The 5486-nt window shown below is 40.2% G+C and overlaps 1 pseudogene; it reads left to right on the forward strand.

The window, feature by feature from the left end:
- Positions 1-1693: 1693 nt before the first annotated feature.
- On the forward strand, positions 1694-4408 carry LOC125683753 (uncharacterized; annotated as a pseudogene).
- Positions 4409-5486: the final 1078 nt, after the last annotated feature.

Here is a 5486-nt window from a genome sequence, read left to right on the forward strand (position 1 = left end):
GAGAAAAAAAATCTCTCGCTGTGGCCTTCAATTCGACATTTAGATATATCGACGACGTTTTGTCTATTAACAATAATAACTTTCATTCATATGTCAATTTGATATATCCCTGCGAGCTCGAAATAAAAGACACCACAGAGTCGTCCACTTCTGCTTCATACTTAGATATTTTATTGAAAGTAGACATTAACGGCAAACTGACAACTCAACTGTATGACAAACGGGATGATTTCAGCTTCTCCATCGTCAACTTCCCATATTTATGTAGCAATATTCCATTATCACCTGCATATGGTGTTTATATATCTCAACTGATTCGATATGCAAGAGCTTGTTCTGCGTATAGTCAGTTTTTAAATCGAGGTTTACTACTGACAAACAAGTTGATGGTACAGGGGTTTCAACAGTCTCGATTGAAGTCAGCATTTCGGAAATTCTATGGTCGTTATAACGATCTAGTTCGTCAATACAACCTATCATTGGGTCAAATGCTGTCTGACGTGTTTCATACCAATTGATAAGCCGTTCTTGGCACACTGATTTTGACTGCGGATAACTCCATTTACCTGATCAGGATATAGGGCTCACGGTGGGTGTGACCGGTCGACAGGGGATGCTTACTCCTCCTAGGCACCTGATCCGACCTCTAGTGTGTCCAGGGGTCCGTGTTTGCCCAACTATCTACTTTGTATTGCTTATAGGAGTTATGAGATTGATCACTGTTCGTTACCTTCACCTTTCATTCTAACTTCAATCTGATTACTTTCACGTAATACATATTCATCGATAATCCAAACACGTGTTATAACACTGCACGAGCATATGATAAATGAGTCTTATTCCAGGGCAATATTATCCAAATACAGTAATGTATCTTGAATTGATACATGTAGTATGCATTGATCAAATATATTAAAACAAACATTTAGAGAGTCCAAAAATCGCCAAAAACGACTTTTATACAGAGTCAGAAACAGAAATCAGTTTATCTTTGTACACTCAAAGCAAAACAACAGGCGTGGAAAACGACTTCAATGTGAAAGTGGTTCAACTATGACGAAAGTCGTACTTCAGCAGGCATGCTATCGAAGGTTTCCTAGGAATAGTCCTAAGACTTGACTTAAGATATGTCTTAGGACGATTCATAGGATGGTCCTAAGACATATCTTATGATGGACATAGAAGTTCTCTTAGGACTATCCTAACTAGGATAGACTTAAGAGATTCTTAGGAAAATTCTTATGAATTGTAACATTACTTACCAATGGACGATAATATCAGTGACTTAAAACTTAAACCGTTTTAATGACTTGTAAAATTATATATAGATCATTCAAGGTAATATTATCAAAATTTATTTTTAAAAGTATTTTTATTTCATAAGACTACTCACACACCGGAGAGAGGCCAGAGGAACAAAACCCCTACTACTCCCGTCTTAGACATTACACCACTGCAAGACTCTAAAAATATGCATAATTTCAAATAATATAGATTATTGAGATGGATATGAGATAATCTCATTTAATTGAGTGAATAGCATTATACAATAGGACTTAACTTGGTACAAGCTAACTTATTTTTAAGACAGTCAGCATCAGGAGGAGTTAACTAGTATTGCAACTTCCTCTTCCTCTTTACATCCCACTCAAGTGAAAGGAATAACAGCACGTTTAACAATCAAGGCCAATCCATGCCACCAAAGAGAAAAAGAGATGGGGGAATGGTTTCTCGAGCCCGGGGCAGAGGACTAAAAGTCTCTCCATAACACTAAGCAGCAAAAGCCTGGAGTTGAAGTGAGAGATAACCATCCCCCTTCCAGCCCCAGGAATCCTCAGAGAGCGTGCCGGGGAGTGAGGCTGCACCAGATTTGGGGGAGTTTGGGCCTGCCAACTTTGGTAATTTTGGTAACTCTGATTTTTCTCTAGATTTAAATGTTTCTGACTTCACCCCTGTACCAGAACTTAACTACTTTGATAATGTTGGTCAACACATCCCTTTGAAACAGAAGCAAAAAATTTGGGATGGGCAATTTATTGATTTAGGTTTGCTGTTGAAATCAGCAAAAGAGATTGACAATAGGTCAAGGCGAAATTAAAATCAGGGATGGAAAATTCTATGTTGTCAGGTCTAATGTTAGTTCATATCTGACAATTGAAAAATGGACTAATGCCTTCGTGATTTACATGAGTGTTATGTTAAAAAAAACAGCAAGTGGGCATCAGTGGCCCAGTACTTGGTTTGCACAAGGCATAACCCGAGACATGACCTTTTTAGAGCTCTTCCCAGTTCAAGTAGCTATTGAATTGTGGAAGCATCAATATGCCAACTACAAAATCTTGTTTTACATTGACAATATGGCAGTGGTACATGTCATCAACAAAACAACATCAAGGTCACCTAGGGTCATGAAAATTGTAAGAAAACTGGTTCTAACATGTCTCAAGCATAACATCTTAAGCAAGACACATACCATCTAAGTTAAATTCTATCGCGGATTGTCTCTCTCGTTCACAGTGGGGCAAATTCCGACGACTAGCACCGACAGCAGATCCATGGCCAACACCACTTCCCAAGAACATTTGGGAAATTTAAGAAGTGAGGCAAACAGGCTTATCCAGGGTTCCCTCTCAGCCAACACATACAAAGCTTATCAGGGGGCTTTTACCAATTTCAAACAAGAGGTACTGTGAGCAATGCTCACTAAGAATACCCCCCGCTTACCCCAATCTCCCAAAGGGTGTTGGTAATAGGTATAAACTACCTTTTTCTGAGTGTAAAAAACAAATGGCATGACAAACCGAACCATATTGCTACTTCGATGTCCAGTGCGCGTGACCTTTGACCTTTTGACCCAAAAATCGATAGGAAACATCTTCATCCCATGTGTAGTCCATATGGTGACTATAGGTGGAAAGGATAACGCTTTAGAGCCCGGAAACCATATTGCTACTTCGATGTCCAGTGCGCTTGACCTTTGACCTTTTGACCCAAAAATCGATAGGGAACATCTTCATCCCATGGGTAGTCCATATGTATGATATGGTGACTGTAGGTGGAAAGGATAACGCTTTACAGCCCGGAAACCATATTGCTACTTCGATGTCCAGTGTGCGTGACCTTTGACCTTTTGACCCAAAAATCAATAGGGAACATCTTCATCCCATGGGTAGTCCATATGTATGATATGGTGACTGTAGGTGGAAAGGATAACGCTTTACAGCCCGGAAACCATATTGCTACTTCGATGTCCAGTGCGCTTGACCTTTGACCTTTTGACCCCAAAATCGATAGGGAACATCTTCATCCCATGGGTAGTCCATATGTATGATATGGTGACTGTAGGTGGAAAGGATAACGCTTTAGAGCCCGGAAACCATATTGCTATTTTGATGTCCAATGCACTCGACCTTTGACCTTTTGACCCCAAAATCGATAGGGAACATCTTCATCCCATGGGTAGTCCATATATATGATATGGTGACGGTAGGTGGAAAGGATAATGCTTTAGAGCCCGGAAACCATTACGTCTACAGACGGACGGACGGACGGACGGACAGACAGACGGACAATCCGATTCCAGTATACCCCCCCCCCCACAACTTGTTGCGGGGGGGGAGGTATAAAAATTCTTGAGTAGCTGTGGGATTGCAATGGTTTTTCCTATTCCCATTGACCACTTGCTTAATTCTATTGCTCATTTGTCCATTTCAGGTACAGCTTATAGAACAGCTGCACTATACATTGATGCCCTATCATATATACACAAATTAAGAGGCATACAAGATAATACTCAATCATTCATCGTCAAAAAACCTTGCAGCAGGGTCTTCACAAGAAGCGAGATATCACTGTAGATCCACGAATCCCATTAACCATATCTATTTTGCAACGTGTAGTATCAGCATTGCCATCAGTCTGTAGATCACCCTATGAGGCAGTGTTATTTTCCACAATATTTTCAATTGCATATCACGGCTTGCTTAGGGTTAGTGAAGTCTTGTCTATCCATAGGGCACATATTTCCCTTACTAAGAACAATGTCAGCATTCTAATCTCCAGGTCTAAAACTGACCAAATTGGAAATACAACTACGTTGCATATTTCCAAACATGTCAATTCTGATACTTGTCCAGTGCAGTGGGTACTCAAGTTTTTACGGTTGCATCCTAAAAGTGACCCCATCTCATTTTTCATTCATATGGATAACAAAGATGTAACAAGATACCAGTTTAATTGCATGCTACAGAAAACACTTAAATTTAATGACATTCGGGGACATTTTAGACCACAAAGCTTTAGAATAGGGAGAGCCACAGATATGGCAAAACAAGGGGTTTCAGATTCAGAAATTAAATCTTTGGGAAGGTGGGAGTCAAATGCTTTTCAAAACTACATAAGATTATAATGTAATGGTATAGTTGAATGGAATGCAGGCTAATTTTACCAAAAGTATTCCAGGTTTCAAGACAGTTTGAATAGTAGGATCGTCAATACCTTTTTGGACTGGTGAAGAGGCACGGAGGAGACCGGGCGGAAAGAACCTCAATCTAGGGGTTGACATCTTTTGGAAGGGGATAAGAGGGCTAAAATGACAAGACCTTGACAAACTGTTAACTGAAGAACTCAAACATCAACCACAACCAGATGTATTGGTTATTCATGCAGGGTCAAACGATCTAACAACATCTGGCAATACTGCACTTAGATTTTCACACTAAATTCAATGTAGCTTGTATCGCTATAATGCAATGCTTCCAAAAACTTTGCTCATTTGGTCAACAATGTTTCCCCGTCTTTACTGGCTTGGTGCACCTCTAGGTAAGGGTGTAGCTAAGATCGATCTAAAAAGACGCAAGGTTAATACGGCTATTAAAAAAATGTGTTACATCTCAAGTTAACGGAGCTTGCATTGTTCGTGACAAAAATATAAACGTCCATCAAACCAGTTTATTTAGGTATGACGGAACTCATTTAGCCGAAAGTGGAAACCAAGCTTACTTAAATAACATACAGGGTGGTTTGGAATTTATTTTGGGGGGAAGGGCAAAATTTTCCCTCCTCAATAGTTTGCAGGATCTTGTTATTTCTGGTTGGTTCCTATAACCTGTCGTTAATTTAGTAGATAGTATTATCTAAGAGCAATTTTGGTGGGGAACATCATATCGATGTTTGTGGCGGGGTCAAGGGAGACATCATTCCTGTACAAGCTTAACCTGTTGTCTCTGCCCATCTGCATCAAAGCATGAGGGATGTCTCATGGCTGTGTATATTAACATGGAAGTTAAATGCCATTGAGCAAATGTTTGGAATAACTGGAAACTGCTTGGCGTCTGCAGCATTTCAGTGCTCAGACCCCCTCTACCTCTATAAAAGGAGGAGAGGCTACAGGCTGGTTGGTGTTTAAGTTCTAAACCAGGTAGCAAGCCAGAGACAGGGTGTAAAAGATGTGCAGCTTGTGCGCCTAGCCACCATGCGTGTTAAGC

This window comes from Ostrea edulis, chromosome 1 (genome assembly GCF_947568905.1).
Source record: "Ostrea edulis chromosome 1, xbOstEdul1.1, whole genome shotgun sequence".
Taxonomy (NCBI): domain Eukaryota; kingdom Metazoa; phylum Mollusca; class Bivalvia; order Ostreida; family Ostreidae; genus Ostrea; species Ostrea edulis.